Source organism: Myotis myotis, unplaced genomic scaffold, assembly GCF_014108235.1.
Source record: "Myotis myotis isolate mMyoMyo1 unplaced genomic scaffold, mMyoMyo1.p scaffold_m19_p_10, whole genome shotgun sequence".
Taxonomy (NCBI): domain Eukaryota; kingdom Metazoa; phylum Chordata; class Mammalia; order Chiroptera; family Vespertilionidae; genus Myotis; species Myotis myotis.
In genome coordinates this window covers 15,755,047-15,769,396 of record NW_023416314.1, presented here as the reverse complement: position 1 = coordinate 15,769,396, position 14,350 = coordinate 15,755,047, and the positions used below count along the sequence as shown (strand labels likewise).

At 41.2% G+C, this 14,350-nt stretch overlaps 1 long non-coding RNA gene across 1 annotated transcript; it reads right to left on the bottom strand.

The window, feature by feature from the left end:
• Nucleotides 1-10,702: 10,702 nt before the first annotated feature.
• Nucleotides 10,703-14,068, bottom strand: LOC118664456. The gene is made up of 3 exons (XR_004970320.1): nucleotides 13,922-14,068; nucleotides 12,924-13,027; nucleotides 10,703-11,099 (listed from the first exon to the last, which is right to left on the bottom strand). It is a non-coding gene; the product is annotated as an uncharacterized LOC118664456 (long non-coding RNA).
• Between the last annotated feature and the right edge of the window lie 282 nt (nucleotides 14,069-14,350).

The window sequence follows — 14,350 nt, the reverse complement described above, 5'->3', positions numbered from 1 at the left end:
GGGGCCTTGATTTACGAGTTGAATTCCTTCCGAGACCGAGCTCGTTAAGGAGCTCATTAAGGAGCTCATTAACTCAAATTACTCTGTCAACTCAATGCAAAAAATCTGCTGAGAGACAGCTGGTATCTCAAAAAACTCGTTAGTCGGGACACTCGTAAGTCAAGGCCCCACTGTACTTAAAAGATGTGTGACTTTGGAAAAATTGACTTAACCTTTCTGAGTTTCATTTCTCTCCCCTGTAAACTATCAATATGAGGAACAGAGATAACATAAGCAGCAGCCCCTTATCTGACATATAGCAGGTTCTCCACACTTATCATTGTCAGTCATTGCTGTTGTTATTGGTTGCTACTGAACATTAGTCAGTATTTGTTGAGCATAAATTATGCATGAAGCATAGTACTTAAAGTTTTAGAAGACATTTAAGAAATAGAAGATGTAACCTTTAAAAGACAAAACAAGTTGGCAGCATCCGTTTCACCAAGCGGTATTTCTCGTACGCATGCTAATATCGGACAATAGAAATAACCAAGAGCTAGGACAGATCAGGTGGCAGTCTGTGGACTGTAAAACACTCTTAGGAGGAAGTGAACTTTCATTAGGCTCTGCAGGGATTTGGTGAGGGGCTTGGACTGGCAGAGAGAAGCAAAGAGCATTTTAGTAGAAGAAATGGTGTATGTGGCAGGTGTAGGGATGAACAAGCTGTTTCCTGGGTGATGCTCTTTCTTGTTTTATTGCATTCAGAGCAATCTTCCCCTTGACCTTTCTCCCCACCGGTCTTTATCTTTGAGCCCCTGGTGCATTGGGGTTTGACAATCAAGGCCAACCTGAAAGGCGGCTGAAGGAGTGACAGGTGTGGTTAGCTGCACGTGCTGCCAGGATGCTCGGGCACAGAGGTCAGAAGTGATAACAGGTATCTGCCAGCCCAAGATAAAGGAAGAAAAGGGAGAGCAGGAAGTCAGAACTTAATCACCTGTAAGGCTCAGCTTTACCAGGAGATGGACGTAGTGGTCACCCTCTGGGAATACTGGAAGGGACTCGTGGAGGCCCCGTTACCTTTAAGATATTTATGGTCATTTCTGCAGCCCTCTAGGCTTTCCCAGTTGGGTGGCAATTCTAGTTGTCCAGTAGCAGCTCTGGTGATAGTCCCACCCAAGCCAGTCACTAACCAGGAGACAATGCTGGACTCTCTCTCTTCTCTCTCTGTTTCTTTGCTCCTGCTTAACTCTCTGCTGCCTGTATTAATTCCTGACTCTCCCAGTTTGCCTTCGTTCACAGTCTCTTTATTTATGGTTTTCAAGTGTCTACTTATTCTCTTCTTAGTTGTAAGTTTTCCAGCCTCCCTTCTCTCTCTCACCTCTCTCTGACGTATGAAGTTAAGTCCTCATTTAACATCGTTGATAGGTTCTGAGACTGTAAGCAAAATGACAGATAACAAAACCAGTTTTCCCACAGGCTCTTTGACACGAGCAAGAGTGAAGTTCCTATGGCAATCGCATCAACATCGTAGTAAAATGGTGTTGAGGAAACCAGAAAACCACATTATTTGAAGACCTGCTGTGCTCTAAGAGAGAATCTTATGGATTCATTTAGAGTCTCTGTAATGCAGAATTGCTCTTGCAGCGTTAAGTTTTCTGGCAAGCCTATAAACAGCTGCCTTTGGTTCAAGGGTCCTGGAGAAATTAAGTGGCCAGGACGGTGCTAGGGTGATCAGTACACGCAGGGTGATGAATGAGGAAGAAGCCACTCCTGGACAGGAGTCTGTGGGAATGGTATGCACTGAGAACATCACTAACTCCCCCAGAATTCTGCAGCTGCATCTCAATCTTCACGAGGGCTGGCTAATCCCCCTGTTAGAATATAAAAGGTAGAGCAGAACGGACAAAAAGGGAGAGGCCATAATCAAAGTTAACAGTTCTCCCCAAAATATTCCCTAAATCAATCACTTATAGGCTAAGGAATTTTCCATTTGGCTATTTCGTCCCTGTACAACTATGCTACATTATACATACTAATATAGAAATTAATTGAGAAAATAGATAATAAAAATTGCTAATATTTAATTAGTAACTAGGCTACATAATCTTATTTTATTTATGTAACAATACATAACCACATTTTTTATTATAATTTCCTTCCTACAGATAATAAAACTAAAATTCAGAGAAGTCACACTTCTTAGAGCCAATAAATGGTAGGCACCGGATTTAAACCTAGCACTTTCTGAAAACAAAGCCCATGGGCTTCCCCACTATCCTATAGTGTTTCTCAACTAAAAAAGTAAAATAAAAAAATTTGGAAGATAAAACTGAAACCTATCTCACAGAAGAAAACCAAGACTAGAGGTCAACACTCAAGACTGAAAGTGTCAAAAGATCTGTATGTAACACTAGGTCAGCACCATCAATCCAGCAGGGGACAAAAGCTAGCCAAGTCACTTTCTGCTTGTTGTTAACAATATATAATCATGACTCAATAACTTGTTTGCTTTCAGAGTCCTAGGCCAGCAAACAACTGGCCCCAACGACCAAGCTGGGAGAATATGAGAGTTGGCCCAGACTCAGGATTTCCTAAGGTGTCACTCCAGTACTTTCCATCTGCTGATATACACTAAAACACCTCACAATAATCACCAAGTAGGCATCGTGGAAACGAAGTCTATACCTAATTGTGCTGCATAATTCTGAACCTGATCATGTATTTCCTAATACAGATTCTGTCACACAGGGCCAAATAGGTCCAGATCAAAAATAACTTTCCAAAGTGGCTACTGCCCTATATTTGGCATGTCGTGTTTGCACACAACACTCCTAACCAGCCTTTGGGTAGACCAGTCCTAAATAATTACTGGGGCAGAGTTCAAACTTTGGGCAGAAAAACATTCCAAGTCAAAATAAAGAGGGCTTGTCACCCAGATCCTATTCTCTATAAAATCACCAACAGTAAACCAACCAGAAGAAAACCATGCAATTAAAAACAAGTAAAAATAATGAAAGGTTCATCAAAATCCCCTTATAAGATTTGAAGTATTGCTATTGAGTCAAATGGTTTACTGTTTCTGTTTTGAAGAAGATGTCACACTGGGGACACAGTTTAACGTAATATTTTTTCTTTAGGTTACTGGAAACCACTGTGGTGCTACCAACTAAAGTTGGCACTGCTCTGCTGTGGGATGAATGCCCTCCACTTATGGCTTCTCCTCCACAGCATATAATTTGTACCATACAGACATTGAGCAATGCATTGGATCTCTGGTAAACTGTTGGAGGGTTTCCCTGAAGTCCTAACTCCTGAGAACCCATGAAGTTAATGGAAATTGGGGTGTAAACCACCCTGGAGTTCTCACTGACAGTTTGCCAACCCATTTCTTTTTTTTTTTTTAAGCCCAACGGGTAAGAATTCAATACAGACACTGAACTGATCTCCTGACCTCATTCTAGTCCTACTGGCTGGGGTAAATAAACCACTCCTGACCTGAATTTTCACCATTTTCACCCAGTTCCTGTTAGTGGTCATCCTGTCTCCTCACTGGACAGAGCCACCGGAATCCATTCAGCCACTGGGTAAGAAAGTCACCTATTTGAAAAGTCAACATCTAAACCATTTATCAGGAGACAAACAAAACCTGGGGGGTGGCAAGTTCTTTTCCAGGACAATGTGGGGGTGGCAAATTGATAGAACATTGCTCATTACAAGTCTGAAACTCTGAAAAACAGCTGTAATCATGCACGTCTTAGGGCTGGCTCATTCCAGTGTGATGGCAGATAAAGACTAATGAGCAAAATATTATGACTCATATCCTGGCATCAACATTAGACAATGCCTCAGGGTTAATTAAGAAAATAAAAAACATTAAGGTGTATTTTTAATTTGCCCTGGAAAGTTGAGTATATGCCTTTTTTAAGCTCAGAAATCACTTTTTTGAAGAGTTGATATTAACACAGCATCCATATGGCAAAATGGTCCTAGTGCCTAGATTAGTTCTCTTGTTTAGATGTGTTCTTTCTTTAGCCCAATGAAGTAGTGATTCTTACTTTTTTTGTCACTGCCCATAATTCTTTATCTACATATTAGTTTAAAACATTCAAAATTGCCATTTTTGTAGGTCAAAAATAGAGAATGCTAGCAATGTCAAATGGCTCTGTTTAATATTTGTGTGTGTGTCTATATGTGTTGGTGTGTGTGTGTGAGTGTGTGTGTGTTGTGTACATGTCTGCATGTGTCTCAAGCAGAAGCTCTATACAAATATTTTATTTCAATATCTTATAAGGTAGGTCAATTTCTCAAGGTACCCATGTGAAAACAAGGGCTAAGAAAATGTAATAACTTGTCTATCTAAGGTCTTTCAGGATTCAAATCTAGATTTCTTTCCTTGAGCCACATCCTCTTTTCAGGCTTCCCATTATTGAGGCAATGAAATTGGCTGAATCACCTTGACCTCAAAGCTGTCTTGGGAAGTGACCCAACTGAGTGCTCCCAAGCTTGTAGAACCCCTTCTCTCATCCTGCCCCAGGATGTGGCACTGAACAAAGGAATCAGTCAGCATGTTCCATGTCTGCTTATCCATTAGCAAACACTGGTAAATTTAATTTAGAATGTTTTAATGATGGTGGTACTGATTTCTACAAGAAACCTTGAATAAATTTTCAAGCCAATTTTTGGGGGCTCTGGTTTGAGCAAAATATTGCACTTATTTTAGAGAAATGCAATTTTTCCCAGAAGTCTGAAGAAAAAAAAATGTGCTTATACTATAGTAGAGCAAAGGTGTCCAAACACTGTGAAATCAAGTTCTCTTCTCTTCCAAATTATAGAGCGTGAGAAGTGGTTTGCTGGCTTTCCGGTTCCTACTCTGGGCATGTTGGGAAGGAAGACCACAGCAGTCTAGATTTCCATTTTTGGGATTACTTTTTTTTTCCTTTCAGTAAATGCTCATGCAAATCCATCCTTTCCTGTTGGTCTTTGCTTGATTTGTTTTCAACTCACATGCTTGGCTGAACTGAAATTATTTTTTAAAAAGCCTTTGCACTAGGTCATGGGAACACTCCCAGCTCCCATTCTTAGTAGCAGCAAGGAAGCTGGCTTTGGGTGATCGAACATCTTCAGGATTTTTTGAGAGGGGAAGAGGACACGAATAACACAGAAAAGCAAACAAGTGAGGTCACCAGAAAGCATCTTTGTTCCAATGACCTAGCTCATTAACTAAGAAGGAAGCTGTACGATGAGCTGTTCCCCGTGCCAGTATCACTGGATCAGAGGGCCACGCAGAGTTACCCTTTCCTCAAACTGAGGTTTCTGCGTGCAGAGTTTGTCCGTGTGTTCTTAGGGGTCTGCGAGGTTCCAGTGAGAACGCTTTATGTTGTGTTTTCATTTTCATGGTCATCTTAAAGTAATCAGCATGAGCATAACCTGCATTATTTAAATGACCACCCTGTAACCAAGAACCAAGACGTAATTCCAGGCCCAGGTTTGCACTTGTGTTCATATATTATTGAGAATTACTGAAAAAGGAACAAGTGAAAACTTAATAGGCCAAGTAAACACTAAGTGATGTCACAAGCATTGTATGAAGGACCATTCTGGGGTAGAGAAAGGGTACTGAATTCCCCCTCTACATTAATGAGGACAGTCCAGAACATAAGCATATTGGGAGCCATGATGAAGTTGCAGCAAAATTATACCAATTATCTCACTAACTTAATGCAGTTCATTTCAAGCTTGCTGATTTTATCATTTTAAACAGATTTTGTAAATTTCTTTTGCTTTGGTCGCTGTAAAAGAATGGTAGATTTATGGAGAGTATAATGAGTATTAATTTGTATATATGTAAATGTGTTATTTTGCTAGAGCAGCCATAACAACATACCACACACTGGATGCCTTAAACAACAGACACTTAATATTGCACAATCTGTAGGTTAGAAGTGCAAAATCAAGGTGTCAGCAGGGCCGTGCTCACCCTGAAGGCACCAGGCAAGGCTCTGTTCCAGGTATCTCCCAGCTTCTGGTAGTTCCTGGGCGATGACAGCATCACTCCAGTCTTCACACGGTGTTCTCCCTGCATGATTGTGTCCAAATTTCCCCTTTCTATAAGAACATCAGTCATATTGGATCTGGGACCCACCCTTCTCCAGTATGACTTCTTCTTAACTAATTGCATCTGTAACAGCTCTCTATCCAAATAAGGCCACATCCAGAAGTACTAGGGGTTAGGACTTCAATATATAAATTCGGAGGGACACAATTCAATTCATAACAGAAAACAGCATAATAAAAACAATTTAAGTCATCATTAACAACCTAAGGCAATTTTTTCCCTTTACAAGTGGTCTGCATGTTTCTCAATTTGGAGAAACCATGCTTAAAATTATATGATTTGGGTAAGAAGAAAAAAATTGGAACTCATTTGCTGATAGAAACCCTTATTAAAACCTATAACTATTAAAAATAAATTCTTGATAGATCAAACTATACAAAAGCTAGAAAAAATAGAATTAGCTATTGAGTCAGACCACTTGAAAAGAATCAATCTCTCCACCTAGAGGTAAAAGAAGAAATCAAAATGGAAAAAGATAAACAGGCTTAGTAGTATACAAATGTTTTAAAAAATTTAGACTTTTGAAATACGCTGGGGAGAGGGAGAACCAAGATGGCGGCATAGGTTAATGCCGGAGTTTGCTGCTTTGAACAACTACTTCAAAAGTGAAACTAAAAGACGGATCGGACGTCACCCAGAACCACAGGAACGCTGGCTGAGTGGAAGTCCTACAACTAGGAGGAAAGAGAAACGCATACGGACACTCAGAGGAGGCGCAGTGCTGAAGTCAAATTCTGAGGTTCGGAGTGTGTGGAGCGGGCTGGCGGCGGAGGGCGCGGTTGGCGTTTTCAATCGGGAGGGAGTCGCAGACTCTGAGCTCCAGATACGGGAGAGACTTTAGGGACCCAGACTCAAACGGGAGAAGCCGGATGGTCTGGCTTCGGTCAGAGCGAGTGCAGCTTTCTCTCCGAGCTTTGCAGCGGGTGCTGGGACTCAGAGAGGCAGAGCCCCTGGGGACAGGACTGAGAGCCGCCATAACTGCTCTCTCCGGCCCACCCTGTTGATCCTGTGCGACCCGCCCCGCCCAAGCCCTGCACTGAGGCATTTGCCAGATAGCCTCAGGCAAACGCCAGATTAGCACCTCCCTAGAGGACAGAAGTTCTCTCACTGCTGACACAGCTGATTCTCATAGCCACTTGGCCTGGAGGTCAAACCCTCCCTGGTATTAGCTACAACAATCAAAGTTTAACTATAAGACTGCGAACAAAGACCACTAGGGGGTGCACCAAGGAAGCATAACAAAATGCGGAGACAAAGAAACAGGACAAAATTGTCAATGGAAGATATAGAGTTCAGAACCACACTTTTAAGGTCTCTCAAGAACTGTTTAGAAGCTGCTGATAAACTTAATGAGATCTACAAGAAAACTAATGAGACCCTCGATGTTATATTGGGGAACCAACTAGAAATTAAGCATACACGGACTGAAATAACGAATATTATACAGACTCCCGACAGCAGACCAGAGGAGCGCAAGAATCAAGTCAATGATTTGAAATGCGAGGAAGCAAAAAACACCCAACCGGAAAAGCAAAATGAAAAAAGAATCCAAAAATGCGAGGATAGTGTAAGGAGCCTCTGGGACAGCTTCAAGCATACCAACATCAGAATTATAGGGGTGCCAGAAGATGAGAGAGAGCAAGATATTGAAAACCTATTTGAAGAAATAATGACAGAAAACTTCCCCTACCTGGTGAAAGAAATGGACTTACAGGTCCAAGAAGCGCGGAGAACCCCAAACAAAAGGAATCCAAAGAGGACCACACCAAGACACATCATAATTAAAATGCCAAGAGCAAAAGACAAAGAGAGAATCTTAAAAACAGCAAGAGAAAGAAACTCAGTTACCTACAAGGGAATACCCATACGACTGTCAGCTGATTTCTCAACAGAAACTTTGCAGGCCAGAAGGGAGTGGCAAGAAATATTCAAAGTGATGAATACCAAGAACCTACAACCAAGATTACTTTATCCAGCAAAGCTATCATTCAGAATTGAAGGTCAGATAAAGAGCTTCACAGATAAGGAAAAGCTAAAGGAGTTCATCACCACCAAACCAGGATTATATGAAATGCTGAAAGGTATCCTTTAAGAAGAGGAAGAGGAAGAAAAAGGTAAAGATACAAATTATGAACAACAAATATGCATCTATCAACAAGTGAATCTAAGAATCAAGTGAATAAATAATCTGATGAACAGAATGAATTGGTGATCATAATAGAATCAGGGACATAGAAAGGGAATGGACTGACTATTCTTGGGGGGGAAAGGGGTGTGGGAGATGCGGGAAGAGACTGGACAAAAATCGTGCACCTATGGATGAGGACAGTGGGTGGGGAGTGAGGGCGGAGGGTGGGGCGGGAACTGGGAGGAGGGGAGTTATGGGGGGGAAAAAAGAGGAACAAATGTAATAATCTGAACAATAAAGATTTAATTTAAAAAAAAATTTAGACTTTTAAAAAAGGCAGACAGATTGTGAAAAAAAATATGCACAACAAATAGAATAGAAAGGGAGATGATATGTTTATTTTACAAGGTATGTACAAAATGATAACAGAAGCATAAGACCTAATAGATAAATAAATAAAAGACAAAATTAGATAATTTTAAGAAGAGGAAATGTGACTGAGACACAAATAATCAAAGAAATGGGAATTTATAACTGAAATGTTATTTGCAAATATCCAGGCAGGTATATATGGTGGAACTGGAACTCTTTATTTAAATATGTGTTCTTTAATTGATTTCAGGGAGAAAGGAAGCGGGAGAGAGAGAGATAGAAAATCAATGATGAGAGAGACTCATCAAGTGGCTGCCTCCTGTACCAATTCACTGGGGATCAAGCCTGCAAACCAGGCATCTGCCCTGACCTAGAATTGAACCATGACCTCCTGGTTCATGGGTCAACGCTCAGTGGCTGAGCCAGACTGGCCAGGAAAAACTGGAACTCTTGTATCTTGCTGGCACTAGAGTAAGTTGTGACCACCCTTTTAGAAAGCACTATTGAAAACATAGATTACTCTAAAATTTTTATTTATCGAGGTAGAATTCACATAAAATAAAATGAACCATTTCAAGTGTATAATTCTGACAGGTTAGTGCATTCACAATGTTGTGGAACCACCACGTATATGGAGTGCCAAACATTTTCATTTTCCCAGAGGAAAGTCCTGAAACCTTTAAACGGTTTTTCCATCTGCCTCTTCCCCCACCAGCTCTTGACAACTACTAGTCTGCTCTCTGTTTCTATGGATTCACCTATTCTGGGTATTTCATATCAACGATGTCATAAATATCTCATCTGTTCCTGTCTGGCTTCACTTAGCATAACATTTTGGAAGTTTATCTCCTTGTAGCATGTATCAGCACTTCATTCCTTTTTATACATTTCATGGTATATATGTATGTTCCTCAATTCATTTATCCACTCATCCATTTATAGACATTTGCTTTGTGTCCATCTTTTAGCTATTGTGAATAGTGCTGCTACAAATCACCTTTAAGAGAAACAAACAACACATCTTTCACATCTTTTATTCAGTCATTCTAACTCGGGAACTTTCTCCAAAGAGAATAACCTAAAACATGGGGACATCTGCATCCTTGTTTATTGCAGGGTTATGGGTGTAACTAGGAAAAACATGGCTGTAGTAAAACCCGAGCTGACTGCTGGGTTATAACCTGTTTACTGAGCCCCTTGTCCCTGGCGTATGAAGTCCTGAGTAACCCTGCTCCATCCTCACCTCTGTTCACCCCTCGTTCACTCTGCTCAGTCACATTGGATTCCCTTCTGTCTGGCTGGGGACTTTTGCCCTTCTCCTCAAGGCTCTGTCACACTTTTCTCCTCTATTTCACTGCCTCTATCTCCTCCTCACTCACTCAGCACTGTGGCCTGACCTCTACTCCACCACTTGACCGAAATTGCTCTCGGGAAGTGACTCATATAAACGATGTGGGAATAAACATCCATAAGATAAATCTTTATGGGATCTCTTGATGACATCCTTAAAAACAAATTGCTAAAGAAAAAGAAATTAGTTTTCGACATGCTTGAGCTTTTCTGCCAAACCAGTTCTGGAAACTTCTGTTGATTTGGTCTCTCACCGGTCATCTTCCTCCTTCTCTCTCCTCCCCATTCACAAGGTGTAACCATTCTCCAAAGTGCAGACAACCTTCTGGCCCCAGCTCTTCTCTCTCCATGGTTTCCCTAGTGACAAAAGGCAGTGCGGGACCCAGCACTGCTCTGACAACTCAAGGATTAGAGAATTTGAGAGCACTGGGAGTCAGCATCCTCAACATCTATGCACGTGTTTCATGCAAGGCAGTGGCAGCAGAAAAAGAGGTTACGGTGCTTTTGAGATGGTTAGATCAAAAGAACACAAACAGGACTCATTCCTGAGTACCTGTTTCATCCAACCTTTTGGAGAATACACAAAATAGCAAGAGGAGGCTGGATCCCTAGTGACAGGTGGGGACCAGACGCTGGTGAAATTCAAATACAGGGGTGAGCAAAAGTAGGTTTACAGTTGTGAGTACACAGTTAATTCTTGATTTACTATTTATTAATTAATGTATTATTTCTTTATAGTACAACTGTAAACCTACTTTTATCCACCCTATATTAATGTTAATGTGGTCTCTTCTGTGCCCACAAGTTGGTAAAACCTGGGGCCTTCAGGATTGAGTCAGATCCATAGTTCTCTGCACCCAAGAACTCCACAGATCAGTTGTTAATTGGGCACCTGTCAATTACTGCACACACAGATTGCTTCAGAGTAACTGGCTCACCGATGCTACTTAATGCAGAAGTAAAAAAGAAATGGCACAAGTAAACGCTGCTGCTCATTACTGCAGCAGGACAACCCATCATTTCTCTACTTCAGCACAGCTTTCACGTCCTCATATGCATATTTTGTTAATTCAATCCAAGGAGCACCGACCGTGTGTTCATCCTTGAGCCAGATGCATGCATTAGATACACATTGGATCTGACATGGTCTCAGCTCTAAAAGACGAATAAACAATGGAGAAAAGACAAGATGAAGGGATCCCAAGAAGAAGCCCTTTCTTCTCCACCAGAGCTCAGAACAAACTGAGAGGTAAGATTAAAAAAAACACAATAAAAATATATAGTTAATGCCCTTTGGGAACACAAAAGATGAAGGAATTATTGCTAATAGGGGAGTAGTAAAGTATGTAAAAAGGAGGCAGCTATTTAATTGTGTTGAAAAGATGAATAGGGTTTGGACAGGTTTTACCAGGAAAGGAATAGCTGGGTCAGGGGTAGAATGCAAGGCAAAGGGAGCAACATGACTCAAGTACAAACATGAACATTCACCATGAGCTAAAGAAAGGGCAAGCATGCAGCAGTAAGGGCAGGGTCACCTTATGAGACCAATTTGATTGGAGGGGTTTGTCATGGCCTGAAAGCAAACATTTTTCAACTTTTAAAATTATCAAGCAACGTCCAAATGTGCTTCATCATGGCTCAGGGTGGAGTGAAGTTTAAGGTCAGGGGAAATTCAATTAGGGATATGAGTGCCAAAAATGGGGAGAGGGATATCTGTTATCCAGGCTACTTGGTGATTACAACAAACAAACAAACAAACAAACAAACCAAAAAGTCCTAGATTTGCCAAATGTCTCTCATTCCCAAGAATACTCTGCTTTATATATTGGGTAGTATGGAAGGCATAAAATAGGAGGAGCTTTTTTTTAAGCAGGTTGAGTGAAATTATAGAGGACTTGGAATAACACTTAAGTGAGTTTGTTCTTTATTCCATAGAAAATGGAAAACAAGATTGTTTTATCAGAGTTATAATGTGACAGGTGCCATACTAGTCACTGGTATAAAGTGATACTAGCCTTCTAAGAGTTCATGTTCTAGTTAAGATCAACACGTATGAAGATAATTTCCATAAAATCAATGCAGGTATAAGGTAACATAATCCGTCATATGCCAAAAATATCCTTTTGGAAACAGTATGAGTACTGCTTGGTGGGGAGACAGAGATGGGAGGCAAGGACCGCCATTAGAAAAGAATCGAGACAAGCCAGGCAGGGGGTCAAGAGGGTCACAGGGTGGCCAGGAGGACATGAAATCAATTTGCACAGGCACACGCATTCATTTCGGAAAAAGGAATTCCACATCTTCTGAAACAGATGAAAGAAACAAGCACAAGTAAAGACGCAAAAAATCATATAGCCTTTTAGCTATTCCATGATTTAAAAGATAATTTTCACATTTTGCTTCAATGGGCTCCTCCTTTCCACTGGTTGTGATGGAAAGCTTTCAGACCAATGTCTCAGATTCCAAACACAGCACACTTCCTTGTTTATTTAAATTCAATATGCCCCTGCGGTGGAAAATTAACCAAGAGTTGACCCGGGTGCCTGTTTGTACACTTAGGAAACTATAGGATAGATTCCCAGAGGTTTTTATTTTGCCAGGAATCAGAACCACAGTTGTTGTGAAATTACAAAACTGAATAATTAGGATAGTAAGATGGGAAGCTCTTTTTGAGAGGAGAGGGAAGGAAGGAAGAGGCACATAGAGTGGGTTAGAAGTAATGGCAGGAGACACTCGTAGAGGTTATTATCTCTGGCTATCCCTGAACAGCTTATGAAATCAACTACTGGCACTGATATTCCTTCGTTTCTCAAACATTTATTGACCTACTACAATGGGTCAGGCATTCTTCTAGATACTAGGGACATAGTAGCATAAATAATAGACAAAAGAATCCTCCATGAGCTTACATGTTAGCGAGAAAAGGCAGATAACTAAAAAATATAACTAGAAAATAATAAATATGTTAGATCGTGATACCTGCTATGGCGAAAACAGCATGGAAGGTAGGAGGTGATGTTCATGGCTGGGGTTAGTGGTGTGCAGGGAAGTCTTCAGTGAGAAGTTAACATTTGCATAAGGACCTGAAGGAAGTGAGAGAGTGGACAGTGAATGCTTCTGCATTATAATGTCCATGGGCACTTAAGACTCAGCATGCTCAAGACTATGCTCATCCTCTTTCTTTTCAATGGAAGAATCAGGGTGGGGGGACCTGTGTTCCCAGGGCTAGTGAATGGCACTAGCATACACTGGACCCCTAAATCATCCTGACCTTGTTCCTTCCATCAGTCCCCACATCCAGTCTATTACCAAAGCCTGCCTCTTGGACATTTCTCTGCTTTGTTCTTCGGTGTCAAGTCTATTTAAATCTGCCCAACTGTATTAGCCTCCAGGCCTCCCTAATCCCCAGCTTGCCTCTCTCAAGTCTATCCATGCCATTGCCTTGCTTAGAATGCTTGTCTCTCCATGTCCTCTGCCATTGTCCAACCGCTCTACAAGGCAAACAAGGTCCTCCAAGACCTGATCCTTCCATATTCTACACCTATGTTTTCTTCTAAACAACTAAATGCTCCTTCCCAATACAAAACATGTTACTCCTCTTGCCTTTGTGCTATTTTCTCTGCCTTGAATGTGCTTCTGATCCCTACGTGTCTTATTAACTCTATGTATCTTTTAAGCTCAACTTGAATACCGCTTCTTCCAGGTTTGATTAAATGCATCTCCTCTGTGCTTATTCTCAGTGTAGAACATACCACACTGTAGTGTTATGACCTGTGGATGTGTCTATCTCCCCATGAGACTGAGCATTTGTAGGAAAAAACTGGAACGTATTCATCTTTATATCTCCTAGCATATTCCTTCTTGAACTTTTCCAGTAAACAAATTTAAAGATAAGGCTCTCAGAATACAGATAGTGCTTATATTTTTGACTGAAATCTGATGCTTCCCGATACTTGTAATCCCATCTACAAAAATACCTCTCCGCTTCGCAAAATGGTTTGCTCTTTCCTATGTGGGAAGAGGGAGAACATGCGGCTCATTGACATTCTCCCTGGGGTCAAAGCAGAGATCCCTCTGTGGCCAGGGTGTGGGCAGCACTGGTCTGTGCAGGGCAAGGGAGAGAACTTTTGGTTAATTGCAGAGTCAAGATTGGAGCAGGTGAGCATTTAACGTTACAATAGGACAGAGAGCAAAGGGAAGCCAGGAGTTGGCAGAAGGCTGTGCGTGGTCACTGTGAAACTTCTGGTAATTATTCAAATCTTACTAAGTCATAAAGTGTTTGGTGCACAAATACTGTGTGTACATGTGCAAGTGCATGCTTACATGTACAGGTGGGGTGTAATCTGGGAGAGGGGCATGGGTTTATGTCTAGTGAGGAGTGGCTTAGGAGAGACTGCTCGCAAGGG